The sequence below is a fragment of the Pinus tabuliformis genome, chromosome 9 (genome assembly GCF_031772625.1).
Source record: "Pinus tabuliformis cultivar Carrire ecotype Pingquan chromosome 9, CPIR1, whole genome shotgun sequence".
In the NCBI taxonomy this organism is placed as follows: Eukaryota; Viridiplantae; Streptophyta; class Pinopsida; order Pinales; family Pinaceae; genus Pinus; species Pinus tabuliformis.
This window is the reverse complement of record NC_142307.1, coordinates 326,595,731-326,612,650: the sequence shown is the minus strand read 5'-3', so window position 1 is coordinate 326,612,650 and position 16,920 is coordinate 326,595,731. Positions and strand designations below refer to the sequence as shown.

General features: G+C 35.3%; 1 protein-coding gene across 1 annotated transcript in view; it reads left to right on the top strand.

Annotated features, from left to right (window-relative positions):
• Positions 1-7,340: 7,340 nt before the first annotated feature.
• The window catches only part of LOC149148541 (uncharacterized), a 263,172-nt gene continuing 253,592 nt past the window's right edge, over positions 7,341-16,920 (top strand). The window contains 1 exon segment of the mRNA XM_089442207.1: positions 7,341-7,977. The gene's annotated coding sequence lies outside the window, so the exon portion shown is untranslated.

The window sequence follows — 16,920 nt, the reverse complement described above, 5'->3', positions numbered from 1 at the left end:
GATGACTTAATGGATATACAACATTACTTGCATTCTTTTGTTGCTTTGGATTGCAGGAATGTTCATCAAAGAAAGTAAAGTTGCATTAATACTCTAACTTCTTTTCCTCCACAAATAGATGGATGGAGTATATTGTATAAGACCTCCAAATAGTAGTGAGTTATGCCCTTCAAAGTTGACGAGGACAGCAGTTTTCCATGAATGAATAATGAGGAGACAACTGATATGACATTATATTCTCACAAGCAAGCTGGGAAGGAATTAAGTGTCCAGGTACATTTCTGGTTCTCATATTCAGTGGGTTTTTCTGGTTGAATGAAGGATAAACTGGACACCATTTGGAACCCCTCCTCTCAACCACCAACCATTCAAAAATTTAGATAAAAGCCTTGTAAAGTCGAACTAATCTAATTGTTTTTAATAAATATTATAAAAATATTATAAAAATATTTCCATACATAGATCTTAAATAAATATATAAACCTAAATTTATATATATATATATATATATATATATATATAATTCCTGTCATAATTATAATTATGACATTAATATATTATATATGATTAATGAAATTCAATAAATTACTTTAAAAAATATTATATATAACATTAGTGAAAAACTATAAATTATTTTTAAAAAATATTGTACTTCACTCAAAAACACTTCTACTTATTATTAGTTATTTAAAAAAAAATATTATAATCTTCTAAAAAATAATATTATTTTTTTATTAATTATTATATTTTACCAAACCAATTATAAATTTAAAAATAAAAACAAATTTTTATGAACTATTTTATCTTCAAAAATTAACAAAGTGTTAAAAAAAAAGTCCCTAATTTTATTAACTAAAATATTTACACAAAAGCTACCCTATTTTTCTACAATATTTCCCACATCAATTTTATCTTTCATCTCGATTTTGTTCTGCACCTTAGCATCAACTATGCTAGTGGTGCTTCCATTGCCTTCTTTAAGTGGAACGACTTGGCCCTTAGTTTTTGAAAATATTAGATGGTTAAGAAAATTATATAATTTCAAATATTTTATTTTTGGGTTTTTTCAAGTCATTAAAAATATTTTTTTATTGACAAAATTTATTTTTTGAATTGATTAAATATACAAATAAATTTAGCTTTTTGAAAATCTACCATAGCTATTTTATATATGTAACAATAAACTAAATTAAATAAATAATATAATATTTTTTTTAAATATCATAAAAATGAGTCTAGGGTGATTCATGTGATCTATCCCTCCGAGTATTACATGAAATAAAATCCATAAATAAGTAAAATTCCTTATTCATAAAGAAAAAAAGGTGACTCGATGAGAACACGTGTATAATTGGGTGAAGCTTATGCTTTTAATTGAGTTAATAAATTGATGTTAATAAATTTTTTCTTATTACTGTGTTTCGAATCATATAATATATTGTTTTTATTGTTTAGTGTGGTAAGTTTTATTTTTGTTTAAATTTTTTGAGGAGTTATTTATATTTCTGTAGGGTATCTTTGTAGTGTATCAAGATATAAACAATAAAAAATAAATTTTATCACCGACTCCAATTTATAGAATTTAAGTGTTTGGAATAGATTTATAAAAATTCTCACTTTTGTTACAAATAAATGCAATGTAATATTAATAATTTTTTATTTTAAATTTATTTTATTTATTAATGTATATTTTTAATTAACAATTATATCTTAACAATAACATTTTGGTGATCTAGACTATGCCATAAAACTGTTTTTGTTTGGCTAAGAGCTCCTCTTTCTCGACTTAAGGAGCGGATTAACTGCCCAAGACCAAGAGGCATTTGGCAGGAGTGATAGCATGCTCCCTTAAGGACCACCAGGGGGTTATTACACGTGGGATGATTTTCCTTGATAACAGTGATGGGTCAAGTGGCTTGGTTTTCCTTGATAACAGTGATGCCTCAAATCACAGCATGCTCCCTTAAGGACCACCAGGGGGTTATTACACGTGGGATGATTTTCCTTGATAACAGTGATGGGTCAAGTGGCTTGGTTTTCCTTGATAACAATGATGCCTCAAATCACAGATTGCACCCACAGATGGTTGTTCTCACTGTTGGTTTGACAACTGAATTTGATAAAATTTTCCACCTTTTAAAGGTTTATATTTAAAATACCAACAATTATTTTAAATTTTAAATTTATTTTCAATAAAACTACACAATTCTTTATAATTAAAAAAAATAAAAAAGAAACGAAGGTATTTATATGATTTTCACTCTTGTAACCGTGATCTTCACACTATTTTCCACCATACATTATAAAACATGATGTAACTTCATATTAATAGTATACTGATGACTTAATGGATATACAACATTACTTGCATTCTTTTGTTGCTTTGGATTGCAGGAATGTTCATCAAAGAAAGTAAAGTTGCATTAATACTCTAACTTCTTTTCCTCCACAAATAGATGGATGGAGTATATTGTATAAGACCTCCAAATAGTAGTGAGTTATGCCCTTCAAAGTTGACGAGGACAGCAGTTTTCCATGAATGAATAATGAGGAGACAACTGATATGACATTCTATTCTCACAAGCAAGCTGGGAAGGAATTAAGTGTCCAGGTACATTTCTGGTTCTCATATTCAGTGGGTTTTTCTGGTTGAATGAAGGATAAACTGGTCAAAACAAATTTACCAAGTTAAACAATATGATGTACAGATAAAAGCAAAAATCCGTGATTGAACGGTATTCAATTCCAGTGAAATTGAAATTGAATGAAAAGGACGGGGACGGAGATGGTAAGACATAGTTGATCTGGAGAGCTACATTTAATTGATTTGGGTTAAGCAGAATTGGAAAGTAATTTAATTGATTTGGGTTAAGCAGAATTGGAAAGTAATTGCTTGTTTAACCCTGTAAAACCCATTGTGGGCAAGCCAAGAGTAGGAGATCGAAAGGGAGGGGTGGTTGAATTCAGATAGAGGGAAAAAACACGATCATCGTGATCTGCATCCCCCTGCCTTGCTTTACTTGATGACAGAATCCCTGACTCTCCTGACTCGTATCTGAATTGCTGCCTCTTGTAACCGTGATCTTCACACTATTTTCCACCATACATTATAAAACATGATGTAACTTCATATTAATAGTATACTGATGACTTAATGGATATACAACATTACTTGCATTCTTTTGTTGCTTTGGATTGCAGGAATGTTCATCAAAGAAAGTAAAGTTGCATTAATACTCTAACTTCTTTTCCTCCACAAATAGATGGATGGAGTATATTGTATAAGACCTCCAAATAGTAGTGAGTTATGCCCTTCAAAGTTGACGAGGACAGCAGTTTTCCATGAATGAATAATGAGGAGACAACTGATATGACATTCTATTCTCACAAGCAAGCTGGGAAGGAATTAAGTGTCCAGGTACATTTCTGGTTCTCATATTCAGTGGGTTTTTCTGGTTGAATGAAGGATAAACTGGACACCATTTGGAACCCCTCCTCTCAACCACCAACCATTCAAAAATTTAGATAAAAGCTTTGTAAAGTCGAACTAATCTAATTGTTTTTAATAAATATTATAAAAATCCATAAATATTATAAAAATATTTCCATACATAGATCTTAAATAAATATATAAACCTAAATTTATATATATATATATATATATATATATAATTCCTGTCATAATTATAATTATGACATTAATATATTATATATGATTAATGAAATTCAATAAATTACTTTAAAAAATATTATATATAACATTAGTGAAAAACTATAAATTATTTTTAAAAAATATTGTACTTCACTCAAAAACACTTCTACTTATTATTAGTTATTTAAAAAAAAATATTATAATCTTCTAAAAAATAATATTATTTTTTTATTAATTATTATATTTTACCAAACCAATTATAAATTTAAAAATAAAAACAATTTTTTATGAACTATTTTATCTTCAAAAATTAACAAAGTGTTAAAAAAAAAGTCCCTAATTTTATTAACTAAAATATTTACACAAAAGCTACCCTATTTTTCTACAATATTTCCCACATCAATTTTATCTTTCATCTCGATTTTGTTCTGCACCTTAGCATCAACTATGCTAGTGGTGCTTCCATTGCCTTCTTTAAGTGGAACGACTTGGCCCTTAGTTTTTGAAAATATTAGATGGTTAAGAAAATTATATAATTTCAAATATTTTATTTTTGGGTTTTTTCAAGTCATTAAAAATATTTTTTTATTGACAAAATTTATTTTTTGAATTGATTAAATATACACATAAATTTAGCTTTTTGAAAATCTACCATAGCTATTTTATATATGTAACAATAAACTAAATTAAATAAATAATATAATATTTTTTTTAAATATCATAAAAATGAGTCTAGGGTGATTCATGTGATCTATCCCTCCGAGTATTACATGAAATAAAATCCATAAATAAGTAAAATTCCTTATTCATAAAGAAAAAAAGGTGACTCGATGAGAACACGTGTATAATTGGGTGAAGCTTATGCTTTTAATTGAGTTAATAAATTGATGTTAATAAATTTTTTCTTATTACTGTGTTTCGAATCATATAATATATTGTTTTTATTGTTTAGTGTGGTAAGTTTTATTTTTGTTTAAATTTTTTGAGGAGTTATTTATATTTCTGTAGGGTATCTTTGTAGTGTATCAAGATATAAACAATAAAAAATAAATTTTATCACCGACTCCAATTTATAGAATTTAAGTGTTTGGAATAGATTTATAAAAATTCTCACTTTTGTTACAAATAAATGCAATGTAATATTAATAATTTTTTATTTTAAATTTATTTTATTTATTAATGTATATTTTTAATTAACAATTATATCTTAACAATAACATTTTGGTGATCTAGACTATGCCATAAAACTGTTTTTGTTTGGCTAAGAGCTCCTCTTTCTCGACTTAAGGAGCGGATTAACTGCCCCAGACCAAGAGGCATTTGGCAGGAGTGATAGCATGCTCCCTTAAGGACCACCAGGGGGTTATTACACGTGGGATGATTTTCCTTGATAACAGTGATGGGTCAAGTGGCTTGGTTTTCCTTGATAAGAGTGATGCCTCAAATCACAGCATGCTCCCTTAAGGACCACCAGGGGGTTATTACACGTGGGATGATTTTCCTTGATAACAGTGATGGGTCAAGTGGCTTGGTTTTCCTTGATAACAATGATGCCTCAAATCACAGATTGCACCCACAGATGGTTGTTCTCACTGTTGGTTTGACAACTGAATTTGATAAAATTTTCCACCTTTTAAAGGTTTATATTTAAAATACCAACAATTATTTTAAATTTTAAATTTATTTTCAATAAAACTACACAATTCTTTATAATTAAAAAAAATAAAAAAGAAACGAAGGTATTTATATGATTTTCACTCTTGTAACCGTGATCTTCACACTATTTTCCACCATACATTATAAAACATGATGTAACTTCATATTAATAGTATACTGATGACTTAATGGATATACAACATTACTTGCATTCTTTTGTTGCTTTGGATTGCAGGAATGTTCATCAAAGAAAGTAAAGTTGCATTAATACTCTAACTTCTTTTCCTCCACAAATAGATGGATGGAGTATATTGTATAAGACCTCCAAATAGTAGTGAGTTATGCCCTTCAAAGTTGACGAGGACAGCAGTTTTCCATGAATGAATAATGAGGAGACAACTGATATGACATTCTATTCTCACAAGCAAGCTGGGAAGGAATTAAGTGTCCAGGTACATTTCTGGTTCTCATATTCAGTGGGTTTTTCTGGTTGAATGAAGGATAAACTGGTCAAAACAAATTTACCAAGTTAAACAATATGATGTACAGATAAAAGCAAAAATCCGTGATTGAACGGTATTCAATTCCAGTGAAATTGAAATTGAATGAAAAGGACGGGGACGAAGATGGTAAGACATAGTTGATCTGGAGAGCTACATTTAATTGATTTGGGTTAAGCAGAATTGGAAAGTAATTTAATTGATTTGGGTTAAGCAGAATTGGAAAGTAATTGCTTGTTTAACCCTGTAAAACCCATTGTGGGCAAGCCAAGAGTAGGAGATCGAAAGGGAGGGGTGGTTGAATTCAGATAGAGGGAAAAAACACGATCATCGTGATCTGCATCCCCCTGCCTTGCTTTACTTGATGACAGAATCCCTGACTCTCCTGACTCGTATCTGAATTGCTGCCTCTTGTAACCGTGATCTTCACACTATTTTCCACCATACATTATAAAACATCATGTAACTTCACATTAATAGTATACTGATGACGTAATGGATATACAACATTACTTGCATGCTTTTGTTGCTTTCGATTGCAGGAATGTTCATCAAAGATAGGAAAGTTGCATTAATACTCTAACTTCCTTTGCTCCACAAATAGATGGATGGAGTATATTGTATAAGACCTCAAAATAGTAGTGAGTTATGCCCTTCAAAGTTGACGAGGACAGCAGTTTTCCATGAATGAATAATGAGGAGACAGCTGATATGACATTCTATTCTCACAAGCAAGCTGGGAAGGAATTAAGTGTCCAGGTACATTTCTGGTTCTCATATTCAGTGGTTTTTTCTGGTTGAATGAAGGATAAACTGGTCAAAACAAATTTACCAAGTTAAACAATATGCTGTACAGATAAATGCAAAAATCCGTGATTGAACGGTATTCAATTCCAGTGAAATTGAAATTGAATGAAAAGGACGGGGACGGAGATGGTAAGACATAGTTGATCTGGAGAGCTACATTTAATTGATTTGGGTTAAGCAGAATTGGAAAGTAATTTAATTGATTTGGGTTAAGCAGAATTGGAAAGTAATTGCTTGTTTAACCCTGTAAAACCCATTGTGGGCAAGCCAAGAGTAGGAGATCGAAAGGGAGGGGTGGTTGAATTCAGATAGAGGGAAAAAACACGATCGTCGTGATCTGCATCCCCCTGCCTTGCTTTACTTGATGACAGAATCCCTGACTCTCCTGACTCGTATCTGAATTGCTGCGAATCTTCCGTATTGTAGTCATAGGCTCGTGATCGACTCCGGTCCCCATCTTTTCAAATTCATTTGTTTTCAGTTTATTGGCGTGCAATTTGTCGAGGATTCCTCCGATTTTCAGGAAACTCAAATTTAAAAATGAACAAGAAGTTAAGCCCCAACAAAAGGCGTTACACTGTATAACCAATGAAAAACGGTAACCAGCAAAACTCACGTGGACGGTGAATAATGCCTCAATCGTCTAACACAAAGATCAACGGTGAAAAATGGTGGAGAGTGGCAATCAGGGTAGTCTTTTTCAAAGGGAAACGCCTTACGGCGTAACTAGGGACCAGGCTGGAATAATTATTTTGGACACGTAGCAGTTGTTTCGGGGAAGGCTCTCGGACCATGAAACACCTGGTCATCACACGGTCATGCATGCCTTTCGCATGAACGAGTCGGGTCATTTTCCCTCAGACATCACCTATGCCTCCTTCGTCCCTGTTAGTATATGGTGTTTTTCTTCTTCTTGGACTGATCTTTTGCTCTTGGTTTTTTTCGACCCTATTTTCCTGAAGGCCTCATAGAGTCGACTGAGGTCTTACGTTTTCTTTTTCAGTGTCCATTTTAGGCCTGTAGTATAGGTTCCACTTACAGTCTCTCCCCTAATAGCCCCAGAGAACCTGTAGATGTACAGCATAGTCTGGGCCATTTTGTTTCAGGGAAAGCTGGTCTGTTTTAATCTGCACAGAAGCCTGTAGGGGTAACCTGATATCATTCAATCTATCATCATTTCACTATGTTTCCTGAGTTTCGACATCAGATTTGGGGTTTCTTTAAGTCTATATCACTTGTTTCTGGTATTGGTTGGTCTGCATAAGGATATGCAACTGTTACTCTTGATGAAGGCTCGAGAATGTACGAAGGGAGTGTGGGTTCTTGGGGAGGCTCGGTCGCGGCTTTCTTCGTGGTAAAGAGGTAAGCCATATCCTCAGTTAATTCCTGGTTGCTTCGAAAAGCTTATTATATATGGAAAAATCTATCATGGCGCATGCTTGATGTTTCATTTTTACAAATCTGAGCTGATATTAGAGATTAGCATACGTCATTGTTTTGTTTTAACAATATATTTGAGGATATAAAAGCATTTTTCATTAAGCAAGCAAAGTTTCTCAACTCAATCTTTAAGATATCAGAGTTTTGTTTTATATCTAGGCCATGTAAAGATTTTAGTTTCAAAATTGGAAACTGGTGGTGCAAATGCAATGGATGTTACATTTGTTGTATATCACTTCCATATTTCTCATAATCTGAAAATTAATTTTCTTTTTAAGAGTCCATGCGACTTTTCTCGGCTTGCCTCCGATGGCAGTTCCCTCTGGTTATCTCCCCTTTGAATCCTCGAACTATCACCTGAAGGCAAAACCCTTTGTTTCCATCTTTCTGGTTTTTCCGGGGTCGGTTTCTTACTAGTCTCCGTTTTTCCGGGACCGGGGGGTTCAGTGACGTTGGCTTAGGTAGGATAATTCCTTGGGATCTGTCCTTTCTCACTGTCGTTCTTTTCATCGTAGGAAGCTCCTTCCTTTCTTTTTCGGGCGCTTACGTCATTGCTTTTTTAATCTTGTTAGCGAAAGTAGTTAAGGACTTGTCCTTTTTTGGGAAGGCTGAGTTCCGTTTTTCCAGATTCATTCCTCTTTGTCAGTGTCCAGGTTATGGGAATATTTCCCATAATGTGGACATTTCTTTCCTGATCTGAATCGTACTGGGTTCTATCAAGCTCCGTTAAATTCTGGTCACATCCTTGTAATCCGCTCATCAAATTTCTCACATCATTGATCAGAGTGGCTGACGTCTATCTGGGAGCCTTGGTCTTATGGAAATCATAGCGGATGAGTGTAACATGTCCGCTATGGTGCGAGCTACCATATAAGTTGAATCAATCCATGGGGGATCCTTTTGCCCATGTGGACAGCAATCCACACTGGCAGGTTTAATAATCTCTCCATCATCCTTGCCGGCATGTGAGAGAAAAGGTGGCGGTCACAAAAACATGCGATGTGTGTCGAAAGGTGGTGGGAATTATTTCAATTGGCGTGATCAGATTGATGGAGGGTATGAATTCCCGCATCGCAAACAATCCCAACGTCCCATTAAAACTATTCCGCCACCCCAGGCTATTAACCTGGACAGTGTTTTCCTCTCGGACCGAATTGCCAGTCTTCAAAAACGAGCGCTGGTTGGTCGTTGGCATTTTCCAGAAATGGACGATGAGCAGATGAGGAATTGGCTCGACAGTAAATGGAATTCCTTATTGGGATACATTCCCACGATAGTCAAGCTCATGAAAGACTGGTATAGCTTTCATTTTTTAAGCGTTGAAGATTTGGAAGCTATTCGGACCCTTCCATGGGTTCATGGTAAAAGCTTCTTAGCCCTTCATAAATGGTATATAGGATATAATCCTCTGTTGAACACCCCGTCTAACAATCTTATTTGGGTGAAGCTGCCGGGCCTTCCGATTGAATTATGAACGAAGGAGACGCTTACTGATATCGGTAATGCTATAGGAAAATTTGTTTATGTTGACCCAAAGTGTCTTGGGGCAAAGGACAAGAGAGTGGCATGGATATTAATAGAGAAAGAATATAGAGGTGGATTTCTAGATCATATTGAGCTTTTCTGGGGTGACTTAAATATACATCAAAGACTTGATTTCTGGGGGGTCCCGTTTAGATGCTCTGCTTGCCATAGAACTGGACACCTAAAAAGGAATTGTCCTCGTCGTCCGGGTGGTAGAATTAAAGAGAAAAATCGGCAGGATAATTTCTTCACTAATCACTGGAACAAAGATCTGAATGGGAATGGAGGCAATAAATCTCAGTTTATCAGAAAGAATATTCCTTCAGGTATGTCTCAGTTATCATCCTCACAGATCTCCTCTCCTTTATTGTCTAAAAGTTTATCTCTAAAGGAAGGGTCTCCTTAGGCGAATTATGATAAGCATTTACCCTACCATAAACCTCATCCTTTGAAGAAAGTATCCTCGGCTATCAATATCCGGAGAGCTGTTTCTTCTGCTGAGAGAGTAGATCATCTTAATCCTATTCCGTATCCTCCTGAACCAGCTGTTGATAAAGGTCTCTGCTTCCCTTTACCTATTTCTCCTCCTTTTCTTGATGTTCCATCTACTTCTCATATCACTTACATCCCATCTTCATCTCCATCTCCTGTAAAAATTTCATTTGAAGCTAAAGGGAAGGCACCTTGTATCTCTGTCACGCCTCAAAATTCACCTGTCTCATCTCCCATAAACTCTGTTGGAAGTGATTTAGACTTTTTTTTGAGGAAAAAATCACTTGAGTTGCATCCCCTCACTATCCACAAACCTGATAATCCTCCCCCTATTATTAGTCCTTCCTCTGCAAGGAATATTACTGTTAGAAGAAAGCAAAACAGAGGTAGTAGGCATTTTCGAGGCAGGAATGATAATTCCCAGATTGATTTCCGTGACCTCTCCCTAATTGACATTCCTATCATTGATCTTGCTGATAACGGGCCTCTTAGAGCAAGCCAGGCCGGGAATAGGCCTTCATGATTCACATCCTATCTATGAACATTAGAGGTCTAGGGGCAGACCATAAATTCTTGGCCCTAAAGGATCTATTTTTGTCTTCTCAGCCCAAGATTCTTCTCATTCAGGAGACCATGAATGGAGTTCCTGAATCCATATCATATTTTAGACGTATGTTTCCTTTGTGGCATATTGCTGCTACTGAGGCAAATGGTCAATCTGGGGGGTTGGCTATTCTATGGGATCCTATTTGGATTTCGGCAAGGGCTTTCAGATGTTTTGCGGGCATCTTACTTTAGGCAAAATTTAGGGTCGGTCTTCCTTCTGGAACCGTCTCCTCACTTCAGAAATTATGGAGATAGAATCAATGATGATAGCTGGGGATCTAAACTTTACTTTGACCTCAGACGAGGTTTGGGGATGTGGAAGGAAGAATGATCCGCTGGCAGGATCCATAAAAGAGGCTATGTTGCAGCAAAATTTTGTGGATGTTTGCCCTGCACAGATGGAACCGACTTGGGATAACGGTAGAACTGGAGCAGCTTATATTGCAAAAAGATTAGATCGGTTTCTAATTCATATCAGTTTATTGAATCGTCTAGGGGTCCCTATCTCGAATATAATAAAATGCTTCATCTCTTATCACAGACCCATCTCACTTCAATAGAGAAATCAAGGTTTCAGAAAAGGTTATCCTTTCAAATTTAACGGAGTCTAGCTGGAGGATGTTGAATTTAATGATCTTATTCTGAAACATTGGAAGAGCAATCTTTCTCTAGACCATCCTTCTCCCTCTATGTCATTCTTGAGTAAGCTTGAGACTCTTAAAAAGAAAGTTAAAGACTGGCAAGCCAGAAAGATAATCTTGAATAGAAAAGCACTGTCTGATATATAATTTGAATTGGATAGAACAACTGCGAAATTGACAGATAATTCTATTTCTCTAGAATTACACTGTCATATCAAGGAGCTAGAAAGGAAAAAGCATAATTTATTGGCCATTGAAGAAACGACCTGGAGACTCAAAAGTTGTGCTTTATGGCTAAAAGAAGGCGATAAAAACACAATTTTTCCATAGATTTGCAAACTCCAGGAGGGCAAGAAATACTATTTGGGAGATAAAAGATGAGGAGGGTAATTTGTTTCACTCTTAGGAAGACATATCAAAAGAGGCAGTAATTTTTTTTGAAAAAGCATACAAAAAAATGGGAACTGTGGGATAGAGGATATTCTTTTAGGAATTGACTTATTCCCTACTATGTTTGACATGGAGCAAAATGATAAGCTTTTTCAACTTGTTACTGAAGAGTAGCTCTTGATGGTAATGAAATCATTCAAAAAAGACAAAAGTCCACGTCCGGATAGATGGAAAATCGAGTTTTTCTTGCATTTTTTTTTTTATCTAATGAAAAATGAAATATTGAGTATGGTAGAGGAATCTAGAGTAAAGGGTAAAATTCACAAGAACATCTCTTCTACATACATATCTCTCATTGTGAAAAAGATGGGAACGTGCTCGTTTTTGGATTATAGGCCTATATCTTTGTGTAATATCATTTATAAAATCATATCCAAAATCATTGTGGGAAGAATTAGGGGTACTCTATCCAAATACTTGACTCAGGAACAACATGGGTTTCTTCAGGGAAGGAATATCTTGGAGGCGGTTGCAAGCACTCAGGAGAGCCTGCATTCGATGCATACAAAAAAAATGGAAGCGGCCATTCTGAAAATTGATCTCAAGAAAGCCTATGACTACCTAGACTGGGGCTTCTTAAGATGTCTTCTCATAAAAATTGGCCTAAATTCTCAATGTTCAGACTGGATAATGGCTTGTGTGGAAGAAGTAAATTATGCTATCATCATCAATGGTTTACCATCATCTTTTTTCTCTGCTGCTAGGGGTCTGAGGCAGGGTTGTTCTCTATCTCCTCTCTTATTTATTTTAGCTATGGATTCATTAAGCCTTCATATCAAAAGAGCGGTCATGGAAAAAAGATGTCGCCCACTGATGATCAGCAGAGGAAATTTCATATCACATAACTTGTTTGTGGACGACATCTTGATCTTTGGCATGCTCTGTCAGCTTACTTGGAATTGCTTACATGAGATTTTGGAAAAATTCCAAAAAGCTACGGGCCTCTTTATAAATGATAGGAAATCCTCTTTCTATCATGGAGAAGTTAATAGAGAATTTATAGAATACCTGGTTCAACTATTCAAGATTGAAGCAAAGTCCATAAGCGAAGGCATGAAATACTTGGGTTTTCATCTAAAACCAGTGGGTTACTCAAAATCAGATTGGCTATGGATTACAGACCGATTTTTTAAAAGGATAAATGAATGGGAATATAAGTGTCTCTCCATAGCAGGCAAAGCAGTTTTGGCACAAGCCGTGTTGGCTCAGATTTCAGTTTACTAGGCTCACCTATTTCATTTACCGGCCAGCATCATTCATATGCTAAACAAAATAACTGCAACTTTTATATGGGGAGGAAATAAGGAGAAAAGTAAATGTCACCTATCCAAACTATCTGACTTTACCCTTCCTAAGAATTAGGGGGGATGGGGAATAATGGATCTTCGGACTTTTGGGAGGGCATTGCTATGAAAATCATTATGGAAAGGCATGTTTGGGGACAGTATATGGAGCAGATCCATTAAGAAAAAGTATATGGCAAGTAGAGATATCTCGTTTTGGTACAAGAAGGGATCGATAGGGTCTTCTCACGGTTCTGCCATCTGGATGAGTTTTAGGAAAATTCAATCTTTTTTCCTACAGAACCTGGCCTGGAGATTTCAAACAGGAAATAAGGTAATTATTGGACTTGACCCTATATCAGGTGGGGGAGATGATATAAATATATCAAGACAACTAATGGAATTTTTCCATCAAAAGGGGTTTTTCACATGGAATCATCTCATCTCAGACTGGCAGGGGCCTTTTTCCATCTGGAAATCTGCTTCGTCATTGGGCTTAAAAGATTCATTAGCTCAACAGTGGACTCAGATCCAGTGGATTATAAGGAACATAGGGATTTGTAGAACTAAAGCCGAGGATACTCTAATCTGGATGGTGTATGGAGGAAAGGACATGGCCACATTCTTCCCTTATCTTTATGGAAAACTGGAAGCCCTCATAAAATCATCATTTTTTCATGGTTAGTTTTTCATAACAAAAATCTAACGTGGGAAAACTTGCAAAAAAGGAATTGGTCAGGTCCTAGTATATGCCTAAGTTATAAAGCAGAGGTTGAAAACAACATTCACATGTTTCTGCATTGCATTCACTCTCACCAGCTTTAAAGGAACCTTGCTACTTATTTTGGTTTCAATTTTGTTCTGCATCCTTCACTAAAAAAAGCTCTGTATTGGTAGAGGAACCAGAAAGCAATTTGGAGACCTATTCCTCAACTAGTGTTTTGGTCTATCTGGAAATGGAGAAACAACACTTTGTTCCAAAATAGAAAGGAATCTTTTGGATCCATTTTTGAAAACATCATCTCTCTATATAACTCCATCCCTCTCAAGGTTTCTCAGCATAAATTGGACAAATCAAAGGAGCAGACAACAAGCCAAATGAATCTCCCAAAAGCTTATTTTGATGGGGCGACACAAAATGGTATATGCGCATGTGGGGTTTTCATAGTCATGAAAAAATATCAACATTTCTCTATATACTGGAATGGGGCAAAAGGAACCAACAACAAGGCAGAGGTAGATAATATAAGCCACTCATTAGAAGACCATCAATTTATAATTAAAATAGTGTAGATTTATGTATGGAAAGAAAAGTATCTAGTACTTTACTTTTATTAAAAAAAATAAAAAAATCACTTCTTCCATCATTTTGTAAATTAGTATAAGCTACTCATGGAAAAACCATCAAATTTCAATTGAAATATTGTATATTTATAAGCTATAAAATGTATATAAAACTATTTTCAATTGAAATATTGTAAATTTGCATAAGATATGAAATGTATCAAAGACTTTTATTAATTTTTTTTCACTTTTTCCAACATGTTGGCAACATATCATGTTGTAGTTCTTTGCTAAATGGAACTCCAACTACCCCTACTCTTTAGAAAAAAGAACATGTTGAAGAGATTTTGGACCTGTCTTCCTTCCTTTTTCTGCTGGAAGATCTGGTTAACAAGAAATAAGTTCATATTTCAAATAATTAAGCCAGAAGCTCGAAAAATCTTGGCCATAACTTGGAGCCTAGCAACGGAATTTATCCTACCAAAATGGGAAAAAAAATGGATGACAATCTTCTTCAACATGAAGAAAAACTTTGGCTCAAATTTGTTCTAGATCGTCTACGAAATTTGACTTGCCTTCCTCGAATAACTCCTTACAGAACTGAGAATCAGAAGGTTTGATTGAAAGAATGAGATTTATTAATTTGGCTAAAATTTCTCTTGAGGCCCTATCTTTTCTTTGATGGTGCCTCTAAGTCAAATCCTGGATATGCAAGAGTTGGGGGTATTATAATTGATCATTTAGGATCAAATTCAATCACATTTGAGTGGGGCTTGGGCATTGAGTCAGATAATAAGGCGGAGGCCTATGGTTTTTTGATGGGATCACAAATCCTTAACAATGGAATTTATATGAATCCGATTATAATTGGTGACTCTGCTATTCTTATCCAGCATATGGTCAAGAATAAGAAGCCCAAGAATTCTGATCTTGCTCAAATAATATCTCAAACCAAACATTTCCTGAAAAATCTAGGAGAGGTCTCTTTCTTCCATGTCTTCAAGGAAAACAACAAGATAGCTAATGATCTTGCAAGTAAAGCTTACATCAGGCCATAAGGAGAGGCTATAATAAATTAGGAAATCTTTATCAAATCCATCCCATAATCTCTATCCCTTCACATGTACAACTCGCTCTCAGAAAACTCCAAATCTTGTCTCCTTCCCAAGGCTGGTTGTTGTCATTATCTCTTCTAAATATCCATCATTCAAAGCTCCTTCTCCAAATTTGATATGAGACCTCCCTCGTTATTGCCTCCTCTGTCTCTTTCGGTCATCATTTCTAAAGGTATGATGATTCATTGGGCTCTCACTCTCCTCCTCGAGCCTTCTCTCTCCTTAAATTCTCTCTCCTTCCCTCTTTTCTATGTGCAACTCTCTTTCTCTTATCTCTCTATTCTTGTGCCATCTCCCCTCCCTCCCCCATTTTGCGGGCCTCCCATCTCCTCGTTGCCTCTCTATGGGCCTTCCCTTCTCCTCCCTCTTTTTCTCTGCAACGCTTATTCTTCTCTTGCTCCTCCTTATTCTTCTGACCCCCCGTTCCTCTCCCCATGGATCCGGGCTAATGTTGCACTCACTGCAAGTCAATCAAAGTGGTGTTGGACTAGATCAGGTCTCTGCACAATCAGTGGAAGGATGTAAAACTGAAATTGGTTTTCTCAACTACCAATATAACGAGCTCATGAAATCCACTGAAAAGATCAATAATTGTTGTCATCACATTAAGAATGATCTTCAGACCATGCAAGAAATTGGGGAAAAACTCAAACTTAATGGATCGTAGCAGCGGGATCAAGCAAAATGAGGAAAAATCCGTTAACAAAGAGTGAAAGAAACAACCAATGTTAGAACTATCATAAACTACTTCTCCTATCTTTTTTCTCTTGATTCTCTCATTAGTTAGATATGAATAGCAAATGTTCCTTTCTTCTCCAACAACATATTAGAATATACAAGCTCAATGTAGTAGGAAAGTTAGGATGTTACAAGATATATGTAAAAGCAAGGAAAAATGGATAAAGGAATCTTGTCCACCCTTCGTCCCTAATATGTGCAAATATTTTGTATCTCATAATTTATATATCTCTTTTTGAATGAATATACCATAACCGATCCTGTTAAAAAAAACATATCATGTTTAGGCCGATAGGCCTTCCTATGAATCAATTCAATCGTCAACCTTTTCAACCTACGCGTGACATCTGTACACCTCACATCACATCTTACGAAGGTTATCCCTTCCCTGACCTTCCTTTATCTTCTTTCTATAGATAGAAGGATCTTAGAAAGGAAAGCTATGCATAGAAAAAGAAGCGAAGAGCAAGTACAGGGAAATTGCAATCTGAAAGCCGCTAAGTAAGATTTACCCTTGGGGTTAGTCAATTCTATTCCAGCCCCACTCCATAGGTACCTCGTTCTTCACTTCCTTACCTACTTCTATTGTATCAATCATGAGCTTAGGCTCTATGAACAGAATCTCGTTGACCCTGTTGTATTCAGTAATGATCTCCTTCAGTCTGGGTTCCCTTTCTCTTCTAATTTGGTTTGCAAGAAGACACCATGGGAGCCACATGTTGGAAAAGTAAG